This window comes from Schistocerca gregaria, chromosome 9 (assembly GCF_023897955.1).
Source record: "Schistocerca gregaria isolate iqSchGreg1 chromosome 9, iqSchGreg1.2, whole genome shotgun sequence".
In the NCBI taxonomy this organism is placed as follows: Eukaryota; Metazoa; Arthropoda; class Insecta; order Orthoptera; family Acrididae; genus Schistocerca; species Schistocerca gregaria.
In genome coordinates this window covers 217882462-217899311 of record NC_064928.1, presented here as the reverse complement: position 1 = coordinate 217899311, position 16850 = coordinate 217882462, and positions in this window count along the sequence as shown.

Genomic DNA, 16850 nt, shown 5'->3' with positions numbered 1-16850 from the left:
TCTTCTCATCATGCTGCATGTGTTATCGGGTTAGTGAGGAGAATGCTCTCCTCTAAACATGTTGACCACCACAAGGCCACAGGCAGACACAGCAGAGACTCATGCTGTTTGCCTGCAGTGGCTACACACTCCATTCTGTTTCGCACAGGATGTAGTGCAGTACCGTCTATTAATTTGTGTTCCTTGATTGAGATGACATTGGAGTACAGGAAATGAGGCACAATAGAGTTTTTATTGCTGATTCTTATGAAATTTCAATATTGTATTGCACCCATTATTAAGTTGACTTCTGATTTATACGAGGCGTGATTTTTAAGTAAGTACCATTTTGCCACACCGTGGCCGCAGCGCTGTGGTCAGCGTTCTGCACATGGCATGCGCACTGGGTACCTACATCTGTTGTCTACACACTAACGTCACTACAGTCTGATTCTTCCTTGTGTACGTTGTGTACTGAGTGTTTAAGATGCCTCCGATAATTGTGAGTCCCGCCGACTTTGAAGTATGGGCTGTTATAAGATTTCTTAGTGCTAAAGGCCTAAAAGTGATCAATATTCATAGTTAGATCTGTACAGTTTACGGAGAAAACATTATGAGTGATAGAATGGTGAGGAAGTGTGTGAGAGCATTTAAAGATAGCCTCATAAGTGTGCATGATGAACAACGGAGTGGGCGTCCTTCGGTCGTTAATGAAAGTCTGGTGCAGGAAGTGGACAATAAGATGAGAGAAAACAGACACTTTACGATTTCCTCCTTGCGGGATGACTTTTCTAATGTTCCTGCACTTGAAGAAACACCTGGGCGGTTAGTGTCTTCAAGATGATGACGAAGTCAAAACAGACAAGTCAGGCGGCAGACTTCTATGAGGAGGATATTCAAACCAGGTACAACGTTATGACAAGTGCCTCAATATTGACAGAAATTATGTAGAAAAGTAGATTAAGGTACAGGCTTTCATGTAAAATTAAAATTATTGAGATATCTTAGTACGTCTTTTTTTAATTTCAAAACAGTACTTACTTAAAAACACATGCCTCGTATTTTAGCATGAATAAGTGAGATTTGCTTTATCACATAATGTGAGCATAAAGGGTTTAGCTCACATATTTTCCTTACCATCAACCAGTGGAATTGCACAACACAGAGAATGTCTAAAACTACTGGTTTCACTGGTGAAGAATTAGTGAGAAGGTTGGAATAATCAGGTTTTGATGGCAATGATCCTGTTTTTTGATGATGATGATGCACTTGGTAGACACAACTGATAACAACAATGGTGATGATAAAAACATTGTGTTAGTATTGGTGAAGGTACTAGACTGTAAGAAGTCTACAATGCATAGAACTGTAAGAAGCTGCAAATGTGACCAAGACTAAACTGATGATAATGTGACTGTGTATGTATTACAAACACACCATCCAATGTTATACTGCAGTAATCAGAATGGAGCACACACCTATTCTGCATTTTAGGCACAAATTCACTGCAATTCTGTTTACCTTAACTTTTTGAAAATAATCTCATCATTTGTGTATGTTATCATGTTGGTGGGTGGAATTTACTTTCCTGATTAGTGTGAAAAATAATGAAAGACTGAATTTTTTCTCAGAGTTGTATCCATACAGACTTTTTGCCAACTTCTTCATTAATTTTGGAGGGCAATTTTATTTGTGTATCCTTAGCTGGTGAAGTATTTTTTTCTGTAAATAGCAGTTCCACTGCAATAATTGTATGGATGCATGTCCAAGCTATCACAGAACATGTTAGTAAAGGAAAGTTTTGTACTCTGAAGTCTCTCATATCTGGTGCCAAGAAATACGTCACATGCAAAACAATGTTTTTCCCCTTCAGAGACAAACTATGTGAAGAGATGTGCTTAAAGGAACAAATTTAGTCTAACAGATGAACAGTACAGTAATTATCAAAATTAAAGGCAGACAAATAAAAACAATAGTGTGTTATGAAGAAAAATAACTGAACCCTCAGCATTAATTATTAAAGAACAAATCCAAAACTCAATAAAAAGAAACTAATAGAAAAATAATCAATAACAAAATAATATCAATTATATTTACACCAGCATAAGAATTAATAAGTCATAAAAACAAAACTCCAATTGTTCCATAAACAAGGAATGATCAAGAAAATAATTTTAAGATATTATTATCAGAAAGAAATCATTATCAGAACCAATTATAGAAACTAAAATATAAATATGATACTGACAAAACTTGAAAAGAAACTACAAGAACACAACACCATCATCACAAGAGCAGATAAAGGAAACACAGTGGTTCTCATGGATAATGGCAATACATCAATCAGTTAGGTCACCACAAAAAATAATATTCTAAAACTAAAATGAAGTTGAGAAACACCATGAAAAATGTTGAACGTACACTAGAAGCCAACAAAAAAAGATAACTCTTACAGACAAATCACAGTGCAATTTCTCTCTGTTGCAACCCAAAGCTACGTAAGAAAGACCTTCCTGTCATAGCCATTGTGAATTATAGAAATATATCAATTTCCAAGGTAGCTGTTGAAAATGTCTTAAAACAACAAATTACAAGAGGGTATTAGCATAAGAAACACCACATAGCTGATTCAGTACATAAATAACATACAGGTTCCAAACACAGCCACTTTTCTCATTTGATGTAGAGAATATGTAGTGCGCCGTATGAGTAACTGAAACAATAAACATTATAGAACAACATTATAAGACATGCAGTATATTTCCGCACGAATACATCAAAGAAACAGTTGAGCAGCTAGATCTAATAACATAACAGAACATAACTACTTCCAGTTCAGCAACGGATTCTATTTACAAAGTGAAGGATTACCTCTGGGGACCCCAGTGTCAGGGAACATAGCAAACATTGCTAAAAAAAAACCCATGAAGAATAGGTCATACTAAACAAGATAGTTCCAAATAAGATCTACATCTTATATTTGATTAGATATTTGGATGACATCTTATGACTGACAGATGAATCAAGCAGTAAAATTGACCAGTTACATACAGACATAAATTCTGCTCATGATAAGATACATTTTACAGTAAAAAAATAGTAAGACAGGCAGTTAAATTTCAAGAATATTGCATAAAGATTCAGGACAATCAATGCACATTTGACACATGCCAAAAATTGACAATAACAGACATAATTATACTTCAGACATCAAATCAAATCACCCAAACTTCCTTGAAGCAAACAACACTGACATACATGCTCCACAGGCTAAACACAGTCCCATTAGACAACTACCATAACCAAATGAATACCATAGTACAAAAAGTCACATGCAATGGATACAAAAGAAATTAGTAACAAAAGTTTATAATAAAATCAAGCAAAAGGAAAGAACAAACACCCAGGTGTCACTAATACTAGGACAGAATGTATTAAACACTCTCAGACTTCTTGATGCATCATTCAGAGTAAAACCTCAAGCTTTTAACAATTTCCATCATTGTGTTCATCAGGAGCAATTACCTGACTGTCAAAATTGCTGCTGTGCTGGCCTTATGTAGCTAAAGACAGCTTCTGATTCGTCAGTAGTTAAGGTCATGCTGTCACAGATTTTCTCGACGACTGCGCTGGTGGTGCCACCCCTCCCGCTGTAGCGTAAACATTGCGATGAATATTGCGAAGCATCATTGCATAGAAATATCACTTCCATGCACCGTGAAGACTGTATCTGCCGTCACGGTTGAAGATTTTCTCACACATTCTTATTTGTACAGCCTCTTTAATTACAGAGTTCCAGTATGTGGACCGAGCGAGGTGGTGCAGTGGTTAGGACACTAGACTCACATTCTGGAGGACAACAATTCAATCCTGCACTCGGCCATCCTGATTTAGGTTTTCTGTGATTTCCCTAAATCGCTCCAGGCAAATTCCAGGATCGTTCCTTTGAAAGGGCACGACCGACTTCCTTCCCCTTTCTTCCCTAATCTGAAAAGACCAGTGACCTCGCTGTGTGGTCTCTTCCCTCACAACAACCAACCCAACCCAGTACGTGGAAGCCTTGGACAAAACTTTTGTTTCTTCAGAGAGTATTTTATGTTTTTTGTGAGGAGGTGCTCAGCAGCTGCAGGCTTCTCAAGTTTTTTTTTTATTTTTAAACTCGATGTTAACAAATTTCTCTTCTTCAGAAATGCTTTCCTTGCCATTGCCAGTCTACATTTTATATCCTCTATACTTCGACCATCATCAGTTATTTTGCTCCCCAAATAGCAAAACTCCTTTACTACTTTAAGTGTCTCATTTCCTAATCTAGTTCCCTCAGCATCACTCGACTTTATTCAACTACATTCCATTATCCTCGTTTTGCTTTTGTTGATGTTCATCTTACATCCTCCTTTCAAGACACTATCCATTCCGTTCAACTGCTCTTCCAAGTCCTGACAAAATTACGATGTCATCAGCGAACCTCAACACTTTTATTTCTTCTCCATGGATTTTAATACCTACTCCGAATTTTTGTTTTGTTTCCTTCACTGCTTGCTCAATATACAGATTGATTAACATCGGGGAGAGACTACAACCCTGTCTCACTCCCTTTTCCAACCACTGCTTCCCTTTCATGTCCCTCGACTCTTATAACTGCCATCTGGTTTCTGTACAAATTGTAAATAGCCTTTCGCTTCCTGTATTTTATCCCTGCTACCTTCAGAATTTGAAAGAGAGTATTCCAATCAACATTGTCAAAAGCTTTCTCTAAGTCTACAAATGCTAGAAACGTAGGTTTGCCCTTCCTTAATCTAGCTTCTAACGAATTTATCGTTTTAGGAGGGAAGTGCTCTGCCAACAGTTTCACTGTGTCTTCCACAGGAATGTTTGTAAATAGCGAGCCCCCATCCAATCTGTCTAAAACATTGTTTGGGCCAATTCTAATCTGTTTAATTAAATACTGATGCCACTGGCCCAGGTTCATTTCCAGGAGTTCCCTTATCTAGCTCTGTGCACCACAGTGTGGTAGGGATTGTAATGGACACATAGAGAAACAACTGACTGCGTGGAGGTAGTTGCATACTGTTAGCTCTACCAGGTGCCTCCAACAATGTCAGCACTCAAATCTGTTGCCTTCTCTTCAGGGTCCATACGAGTCATAATATGTCGGTAGGGGTAATTAGCTGGGGTTTTCAGTCACATGCAACCATTACAAGGCAAATCTTCAAACTTTTTTGTATCACGACAGTAGTCGAATGTTCGATTGATGTCACTATGGCATGCATGTATTTGCCAGAAAGCTTGCCCTTTTGACAACCCTCCTTACTATAAAGTGTAAATGCTTGCACTGTCCAAGCTCAAAATAACTCCTCAAGGAATGTCGATAGACTGAACAGTATATACAATTGGAGATGCAGTGTAGTATACTGAAGTGTACTGTATATGCAGTATTAATTTCAGCTCTATAACACAGGGAGGTGAAGGTAGTGATTCCCTTTGGTCAGAAGAGGAAGTTCGTGATTTTTTTAATAGAAAGAAAGAAATACACACACACTCACACAAAAACTACACAGTGTGCGAGAGTGACACAAAAATTATTTTGGGATTTTATTAATCCTGGTAAGTTCCACATTCAGGATGAGCTCATTGTTGTACAGATCCATGGAACATGCAGTCAATAAATAAACTGCAACTTCTAAATAGCCCGTTTATTATTTAGTCACTGTCAATTCTGTTATTGAAGAGTAAGGTGGCACAGTGGTTAAGATAAGGGGTAAGCATTTGGGAGGACTGGCTTTCAAATCCCTGTCTGGCCATCCAGGTTTAGATCCCTCATCATTTTCATAAACCACAAGTTGATTCCTTTGCGAAGTACAAAATGATTTCTTAGTCCAGTTTGGCTTATGCTATATGTCTACAACTTCTTCTTTGACATGACATTAAACACTCATTGTTTTCCTGGGTGGCTATGGTTGTGTGCACTATCTCTTTCCCTGGCTCTCAGATGTAAATGAATAAACACTTGAAATCACTCTCATTCCTTAGAAAGACCTCAAACATAAAATAGACACTGCAGTAGTATTAGTTTAATATAAAATCATCACTTTACCCTGCCAAACATGTGCATTTTAAATTATTGACTGAAATTACTTTGTGAAATTAAATATTGGCTACCAGATCCACTGAGTGTTTAAAATACATTGGGATAGAAGTAAAACTTAACACCCTCTGAACAGCCTTCGGAAGGCCCAACAATACCGACCGGCGACTGTGACATCCTTTGCCAACTGATGTCATCAGATGAGGATACAGAGGGTTGTGAGATCAGCACACCACTCTTCTGGCCATTGTCAGTTTTTGTGACCTGGAGCCACGACTACTCAGTCAAGTAGCTCCTCAACTGGCATCATGAGACTCGAGTGCACCCCAGCGCACGGTGGCCCCACTCATCCAAGTGCCATTCATGCCTGATGACGCTTAACTTCAGTGATCTGATCGTGGCAACCAGTGTACCCACCACAACACAGCCATTAACTGAGCCAGAAATAGTCTGCCCCAAACTACTAATTCTTCAACTTTATATGGAATATAAGAGGCATTAGAAGATCATATCTCCACTAGTTCACTGGCAAACAATAGTTCACTGATGAGCATCACAACTTGACATTGCTACAAAAGACTTACGATAGCACTAGTGATATTGTAGTATTTCTACTCCTGCTGCTCCTCAGCAAACTGATGACTATTCTGTGTTGTATTCAATATTCATGTTTCTTACATGACAGTGTTTATGTTTAGGATCACAAATATAATTTTATTTATTATTTTTTCATATTTGCCATAGTTGCACATAATTTTTAATGGTGACTATTTTTAAACACTTGAATTCATTTTCAAATCGTTACTTGCTGTGGAATCATGTAACACTCAAATATTAGAGATGCAGGCAACGGTTTGAAAATTAATCCGAGTGTTCAAAACTAGTGAGCATTAAAGATTATATACGACTGTGATTAAAGACTAAACAAATCCATTTGTTGGTATTTATGCCAATGCAATGTTGCACACATTATTTTATTTATTTGTTTGTTATCTAATGGCCACCAAGATTCATGGTGAAGCACAATATCTGTGGTCCACTAGATGCAACTAAAATTTTTCACACTGAAACTCTAGATTAGGGGTGGGGAGCCAGCGGTCAGCAGGCCGGAACTGGAGTGTGATTGGTTTCGGTCTGGCCCTTGAAAGAAATTTGTGGAGAGAGCGTGGACACATTAGAACACTACAACTGTTGAAACTGAACGTCATTTATAATGAATTAATTGCAAGCAATAGCTTTTACAGTCATTTATTTTTCAATGACAACATTTCAGGATGCTTGGCATTCCATATTCAGATGTTTACATTTATTTACATGTTTTGGACATTGTTTCTTTGCTAACAGTGTTGCAGAACTTTTCAGTGGAAGTTTTTAAGAAAATTATTGTAAAACATCGTAAGTAAAGAAATCATTTTTTTAAAGAACAGTATATTTGACATCATCAGTAGAAATTGTTTATTTCACAATTGCAGTTTCAGCCTTTGGGCCATTTTTGAATGGTACTGCAAAAGATTTCGCTTCAAAACATGTTAGATTTTAAAATACTTGGACAGGTATACTTGTCATTGTCAAAAGTAAGCCTTTAAACTGTAGAAATACAGTAACATCAAATGAGTATGAAACTCTGTACCTTGTGAATTGATGTAAATTACGTGGACAGTTACCGGTCAACATCTAATATAATGTCCTTTAAGAAGTTCTATTTGACTGTGAACCCTGACCATGAGAAATTGAAGAAACAGTGTTCATGTCATATAATTAAATGCAAATAACTAAAGATGTTGTATACATGGAAGAATCCTGGAGATACTAAAATGTATTGGATATATTATATAATGGTAAGACGGAGATTTAGGGACCAAGTTTTAAATTGTAAGACATTTCCAGGGGTGGATGTGGACTCTCACCAAAATCTATTGGTTATGACCTGTAGATTAAAACTGAAGAAACTGCAAAAAGGTGGAAATTTAAGGAGATGGGACCTGAATAAACTGAAAGAACCAGAAGTTGTTCAAAGTTTCAGGGAGAGCATAAGGGAGCAATAGACAGTAATGGGGGAAAGAAATACAGTAGAAGAAGAATGGGTAGCTTTGAGGGATGAAGTAGTGAAGGCAGCAGAGGATCAAGTAGCTAAAAAGACGAGGGCTAATAGAAAACCTTGGGTAACAGAGGAAATATTGAATTTAATTGATGAAAGGAGAAAATATAAAAATGCAGTAAATGAAGCAGGCAAAAAGGAATACAAACGTCTCAAAAATAAGATTGACAGGAAGTGCAAAATGGCTAAGCAGGGGTGGCTAGAGGACAAATGTAAGGATGTAGAGGCTTATCTCACTAGGGGTAAGATAGATACTGCCTACAGGAAAATTAAAGAGACCTTTGGAGAAAAGAGGACCACTTATATGAATATTAAGAGCTCAGATGGAAACCCAATTCTAAGCAAAGAAGGGAAAGCAGAAAGGTGGAAGGAGTATATAGAGGGTCTATACAAGGGCGATGTACTTGAGGACAATATTATGGAAATGGAAGAGGATGTAGATGAAGATGAAATGGGAGATACGATACTGTGCGAAGAATTTGACAGAGCACTGAGTCGAAACAAGGCCCCCGGAGTAGACAACATTCCATTGGAACTACTGACGGCCTTGGGAGAGCCAGTCCTGACAAAACTCTACCATCTGGTGTGCAAGATATATGAGACAGGTGATATACCCTCAGACTTCAAGAAGAATATAATAATTCCAATCCCAAAGAAAGCAGTTGTTGACAGATGTGACAATTACCGAACTATCAGTTTTACAAGTCACAGCTACAGAATACTAACACGAATTCTATACAGACGAATGGAAAAACTAGTAGAAGCCGACCTCAGGGAAGATCAGTGTGGATTCCGTAGAAATACTGGAACACGTGAGGCAATACTGACCTTACGACTTATGTTAGAAGAAAGATTAAGGAAAGGCAAACCTACGTTTCTAGCATTTGTAGACTTAGAGAAAGCTTTTGACAATGTTCACTGGAATACTCTCTTTCAAATTCTGAAGGTGGCAGGGAGCGAAAGGCTATTTACAATTTGTAGAGAAACCAGATGGCAGTTATAAGAGTCGAGGGACATGAAAGGGAAGCAGTGGTTGGGAAGGGAGTAAGACAAGGTTGTAGCCTCTCCCCGATGTTATTCAATCTGTATATTGAGCAAGCAGTAAAGGAAACAAAAGAAAAATTTGGAGTAGGTATTAAAATCAACGGAGAAGAAATAAAAACTTTGAGGTTCGCCGATGACATTGTAATTCTGTCAGAGACAGCAAAGGACTTGGAAGAGCAGTTGAACGGAATGGACAGTGTCTTGAAAGGAGGATATAAGATGAACATCAACAAAAGCAAAACAAGGATAATGGAATGTAGTAGAATTAAGTCGGGTGATGCTAAGGGAATTAGATTAGGAAATGAGACACTTAAAGTAGTAAAGGAGTTTTGCTATTTGGGGAGCAAAATAACTGATGATGGTCAAAGTAGAGAGGATATAAAGTGTAGACTGGCAATGGCAAGGAAAGCGTTTCTGAAGAAGAGAAATTTGTTAACATTGAGTATAGATTTAAGTGGCAAGAAGTCATTTCTGAAAGTATTTATATGGAGTGTAGCCATGTATGGAAGTGAAACGTGGACGATAAATAGTTTGGAATAAAAAGAGAATAGAATCTTTCGAAATGTGGTGCTACAGAAGAATGCTGAAGCTTATATGGAAGAAGGGATCAGTTGTTAGGACATGTTCTGAGGCATCTACAGATCATCACTTTAGTATTGGAGCGCAGCGTGGATCGTAAAAACCGTAGAGGGAGACCAAGAGATGAATACACTCAGCAGATTCAGAAGGATGTAGGTTTCAGTAGTTACCGGGAGATGATGAAGTTTGCACAGGATAGAGTAGCATGGAGAGCTGCATCAAACCAGTCTCAGGACTGAAGACCACCACACAGCAACTGAAGATGGGGTGAACATAAAATGAGTGTACTCTCAGAAACACACATTTTAGGCATAATTTACTTTTGTGGCATGTCACGAAAGGGTTGCCATTCATATCACTGCATTAGCATAAAAACATTAATGTCACAGATGCTATAGTCTTTATGCAATAGGAGCACTGCTGTCACTTCATATGACGAGGCAGCCCGAGAGCTTAACTAACTGTGTCTGTCGTGCTGAGCGTCACCAGAGGTTGTCCACGAGTGGTCTAGATCATGTGTCTGTTCCTGACGCAGATGTTTGACTTCATTTTGTAATCCAATTCTTTTGTGCACTATTCAGATGATCAGTTCAAGCTAGTATGACCTATTTCAGTGACTACAACACATTGCAGCTCATGGGAAACTGCTTTGAATTTGGGTAGCTCTGACACTGGTTCTCCACAGCCCATGTTCTCAATCTGCAGTACACCTTTCTTTATCTTTCAACAGTCAGTTATTATCTGACTTGCTGTCATGTACCTCAGTGCCCTCCTTGTTAAAAGAGGCCACGGTGCCTTCCACTGACAGCCAAATGGGCTCCAGTATAAGTAATGTCAAACTGAAATATTTTTATAAGAGTACACAGCCCTTACAGACTTGTAGATTATATAACAATTAAGCTCTGATGAACTTGCCACAATATTGAGAGAATAGTTTCTGTGGTAATTAACCAGTGTTAAGTCTTCATTTACTTTCCCAATTTTGTGAGTTGCATGTTGCAGGCTACAAATTTTCTGTTCTGAATAAAGGATTCCTTTCACATAGAAGATTGAAAACCACCATTTCATTCCATGTGGATAAGGACATCAAACAGGGGTGAAACAGGATGCTGTTCCAGCAGTTCAATATAGAACTGAAAGATAACTACCCAGGTCATCTCACCACTGTAACTAACATTGTTAATTAACTCCGGCAGTTTGGCAAGTTTTCAAAAAATCTGGTGCTGCTGAATGAACATAGCTGTTCAGTGCAAGCATATATGAAGGAGGGCCAAGGAAATTTACAGACCTTCAAAATAATTTTACCTGTTTAATGACATCGTTACATGAAGTTAATTTAATTCAAAACTATTTGTTACCATTGACATTTGTTTGTTGTGTACCAGTGTTTTGTCATCTATAGACACTAATATTGGTTACATAAAATTCTGTTTATATAAGAAACTGCCTTTTTTATAGATGTTACACAAGTGCAATCTTTTCATTAATTTGACTTAAAGTATTGTTAAGTTCTTAACCTATATTATTGCACATATTGGTACCAAATGTTACAATACATTGTTAATTCCTACAATACAGCATCCCGTTGATTGGTAAATACCTCTTTATCATAGAAATACATCAGCTGTAGCACATCAGCTAGAGACATCTTTTCAATGTGTAATTTATTCCTGCCATAATAAGGCCTACAATTTAGAGGTGATATAGTACTAGAATCTAAAAAAATGTTGCTCATTTTCCAATTAATTATTGAGAGGCAATTTGGTTCTGTTATTTAATAAAGAAAAATCATTTTAGATTTAAAAAAATAGAATGATGCCAGAAACAGTCTGAAAAAGCAGGCTGTAACCATATTTCTACAGAATGTCAGTAATAATTCTTGTCATTCATTAGAAATTTCTTTCTCAGATCAGATGTGTCCTTATGGATGACTTGTAGGAAACCCCTTGTCTGTTCTTTCTACAGTTTCAGTAAAAATGCTTCTTTATAATCTTCAAGAGACAATACTTGTAGCTTTGACTCAGCTCTTATTTTTGGTAGTAGCTTTGACTCAGCCCTTATTTGTGGTAAAGTCTCAGGGTCATGACTTCGTTGGGTTCCTGTAATTTAAAAGTGTTTTAGGAAATTTTTAACTCAGGCCCATCCATCTACCACAGTACTTTAATCAGTGTATTACCCTATTACTATCAGGCAAATATATTATTGGTAGCCTACATTTCTCTGTATGTTATCTTGAAAACTCGTCACAGAAATATGCCATATATTCATTAATTTGTGTCTTATACTTAAAAATATGTTCATGTAGACACCAATTAGTTATTTCTCATATTTGTGGATTCTGCATTTTGTAACATTGAATCTAGTGGCACTTGTTATCTCATGCCCAGTGTTCTCTGTAGAGAGTGACAATTTCATCCTCCTATCTTCTGATACCCCCTCTACGATGCAGTTAAAGTTATTATGGTATTTGCTTTTTATTGTCCTCAACTATTGAATTTATTTACAGCTGATTTTTTCTTTTCCTTCCCATATCTCTTCATTTGTTCACCGTATTTTCTTCTACATTTTTCTGTCCATGCCAAAATTTGTCAAGTAGGCATCTCAGTAAATTTATCTTAAAGAAGTGTTCTATTTTGAATGATATTTTCCTTGTGGTTTTACATCTTTCTAAATGTTAGGCATAGAATTTTCTTTATGACTCTGTTGTCCATTCTGTGTATGTGGCTACAAAACTTTAATTGACGCTTTCTGATATCATCAGTGATTTATTATTATTATTTTTTTCTTTAACGTGAAATGCAGGTTCAGTCAGGAGGAAAGGTAGATGCTTTGAGAGGTGGTACTATTGATGATTCCAAACAAAAAAACTCCAAACGTACATATGCCCTTTTGTTAACTGTATCTGACATAGCTGTTCGAAAATCACAGGCATCAGTTGCATTTCCTTTCTCATCGGCACTTAGGTGCAACTATAACCAAAGAACCAAAGTAACATTAGGCACTGTGGTGTTGTCTTTACTGACTATTTCAGTGTGCATTTCACTACCATATAGATTAGCGATAAGTCTATGAAGAAATTTCTTGGACACCTAGGGCACCAGATCGTACTCCATTAGATTAATGTTTGTGGGGTTGGCTTGAGAGCAAGGCCTGTCAGCACAGAGTAGACACAAAGGAGGTACTGCTCACTCATATTTTATGTGTGTGTGGTTAAATAAAAGACCGTACAAATGAGGTCAGGTCAGCAACACAGCAACTGTCTACAGGAGCTGCAAAATATGTTGCAGTTGATTTTGGACTTTGTGTACATCTTTTGTGAGCAAGTGTACACAGTTAAACAAAACATTAGATTACAATGTTTCATTTATTATCAGCTGCATTTGCCCTGTTTCCCTCTGATTTCATTAGTTTCCTTGGAAACTGTTAAAACAGAACATATGCTCATATGATTTTTTTTTGTTCAGAATAACTAATACTATCACCCCTCTAAGCATGTATCCTTTCTCCAGTGGATTCTTTTTCCTTTAAATTCCATCTCAGTCCTAGGTTTTTTTCTGAGAATTTCATAATTCTGTTTTCCAATAATTTTTATTTAGGACCTGCCAACAGTTCCTATTTATGCCTTTAGTTTCATGTTGATATTTTTTTATCTAAGTTGTACACTAATACTGACAATAAATCATCTTATCTGACCCAGTTTTGTTTTTAAAACATTCAGAAAGTTCTTTTAAATATTTTCACTTTTAATTTTATCTTGGTCAGAACTTATTTAACCAATTCCCCCTCCTTCTTCTTCTTCATTTTCGCCTCTTCCCTCCCCCCTCAGCTTGGAATTCCTTCAGCACATTAAAAGGGTCCATCCATATGAAATTTTATGCCTTTTTAAAATAAACAAATACTGTATGCTTACTGTTTGTTTAGTTTATCAAAGCTTCATGTCGCATCTACATTCATTTATATGTAGCCTTTTCTTTCTGACAAAAACTTAAACCTTACGGTCAATTACATTTTACTGCTTTGTGAACCACTTTAGTGGACTTTCTGAATATGGCTTCTTTACACTGCATCCAAATGTGTCAGATTATCTTATAACGCAGAAGTACTAGGAATGATCAATTTCCTCAGTTTAATTGTTGCAACTTTCCCACCCCCTCCCTGTCAGAAATCACATAGTAATCCACATAACTGACAGTAATTTTAAATGGACAACTTTATGAGCTTCAGATATCCAGCAAGCTGAAACCATGTATCAAACCATGACTGTCCACGTATCACACAGCAAGGCTACGTTTCAGAAAAATGTGTCCAGAAAAACTTTCTAATGCTTAAATACGTATTTGATTTCAACTTATTTCTCTTGCTATTGAGAGTATGTATTTTATGTCCTATTTGCTTCTGCAGTTGTCAGTTATTTTGCTGTCCAAATAGCACTTGTCTTCTGCTTCTAGGTTTTCATTTCCTGTCTAATGTATGCACATACATGTTCCACTGTTAGTCATGGTCGCTCATGACTGTACAAGCTCTTGACATAAATGTGAATAAAGATAGGGATCCACAAAGTACAAAACTGTATTCAGCAACTTCAGTCAATAGTTACGAAAAAAAGTTTGTTTTATGCTTCTTTGCCCACAAGAGTAATCCTGTAGTACTACACAAAAAGAAAAACTGTTAAGACTTACATTTATTGAAATATTCTGGATTTTGCCCCAAAATTTTGTGCTGCACTTTCAACAGTTATTTACCATTACTCTCTACAAAGTACAGGCAAACAAAGATCTCACTCGAATCTGCTAAATAAAGGGGTAAGATGTCTGCTGTCTCTTCTGCCTCCTTTGTGTGTAGGAAGCTGTATATTGCTTGAAACAGTGAGAAAGCTCAGGTACCTTTATTATTAGTTCAATAAATATCAGAGAACATACAGTTTCACCTGTCAATGATACTGTAATCAGTCGGACATATTCTTTTTAAATAATTGTACAAAATACACTCTTGAAATCAAATTTGAAGTTTTTTGTTTCATTTGACATTTTTAGAGAGACAGAATCTAACAAATTGCAGCACAGGAATTGACACCACAAAACAAATGTTGTAACAAATAATTTCTGCTGTATCAATTACACAGTAAAGATTAATTCTCTGATATAGTCAAGTGAGTTTAAAATCTGTTAGAGCATGGTGTAACTTATTTTTTGCACAGTTTGTGGTAATTGTTGAAGCACATGCTTTAATCAGTCTTAGGTCACCTGTTTGTGGTATCTTGCATAATTAAATGATGTAGTTGTACAAAGATTAACAGTTACAGTTAGGCCTAATCTACGAGGGTTGACTGGAAAGTTATGCCGCCACCTTTGTAATTCTCCAACAGTTGGCAGCATTGGTATGCGGCAGGTACTGGCTTGTTCCGTAGCCTCTTCTCTACAGCTCCAATTGGCAGGAAGCTGTAGCATTAAACGGTTGTGTTGTTGCGGTGTAAAGTATGGAACCCTGCACAGATGGTTGGTCAATGTGATTTGAGCAGCATGCAGTCATTGAATTCTTGACAGCAGAAGGTGTCACCGAAAAGGAGATTCATCAGAGAATGAAAGCAGTTTATGGTGACTGTGTTGATGTTAGTACTGTACATCGTTGGGCAAGTAAGTTTAAAGATGTTGAGATGGGATCATCTGACCTGCATGACAAAGAAAGAGTTGGACATCCTGTGACATCAACCACCGCATTTCACAAACAAAATGTTGACAGATTGATTCAGGGCGATCGTCGTATCACTCAGGGAGAAATTGCAAGCACAATCGGCATTTCACAAGAACATGTGGGTCACGTTATTTCCTTGCTTGGCTATCAGAAGATCTGTGCATGATGGGTACCCCGGATGCTGACTCCTGAAATGAAAGCGCACTGACTTGAAATTTGCCAAGAACTCCTCTTGCATTACGAGAATGAAGGCACACAGTACTCACATCAACATAACCACCATAAACTGGTTTCATTCTTTGATGAATCTCATTTGGGGTGACATCTTCTGCTGTCAAGAATTCAATGTTTGCATGTTGCTCAAATCACATTGACCAACCATCTGTGCAGGGTTCCACACTTAACACTGTAACAACACAACCACTCAATTCTAAGGTCTCCCACCAACTGGAGCCGTTGATAAGAGGCTATGGAAGAAGCCAGTACCTGCCGCATAACAATGCTGCCAACTGTTGAAGAGTTACAAGGGTGGAGGTATTAGTTTTCAGTCAACCCTCGTACAATATATACATTGAAAAATATACCATTCCTAAAGAATTCATTAAGTCATATTTTTCTTTCTAACTCCCTCTTAGTAGTTATATGTCTATGTTTAGTTTGTAACAATGTTTTTCATTAGATCTCACTTGTCTAGCATACCATGGCAATTTTTACCAGTTTGTCATTTAGCATGTGGGGAGGGTCCAGGTAGGGATACTCAAGACAGAATAATGAGGGGGGTCAGTGCGGGTAAGGTACACTTGATTTTTGACACCACGATACACAGTCAAGCATGCCATGGTTGCCTGCTTGCACAGGGCACAGCTAGACCATTTCTCAGTGTGGTAGTGGTGAAGGCTCAGTACTGCTGTCTGTGTCTCGTCTTAATACAGTTTATATTGTGTGAGGTAAGATGGGATATGGTGTGGTTGGCCATAGTGTGATGCTTGGTCTGTCTTGGAGAGAGATGGGAGAGGCACAGAGACAGGTTGTGGGAGTGATGGGGTCATAGTTGGAGTTGTTTCACACACTGTTAAGGCACTCTGAAGCAGAAGTCGTTTCCTCGCAGGCATGATGGTAAGAGTTCTGTCAGCAGATAACTGTGTTGCTGTGTCTGGATCCATGTCAAGGGGAGTTTGTGGCTGCAAGTGATTTGTGTAGGAAGAGATACTTCATCAGCCTGCCATAACCCCCCCCCCCCCCCCCCGCCCCCCAATACTGTCCTACGAGAACGAAGTCCAACTAGTTTCACAGACACATCCTCCGATTGAAAATGCTGCATATTGAATATTGAGTCACATTATAAAGGGGTCACTCCCACTAAACTTTCCTGAT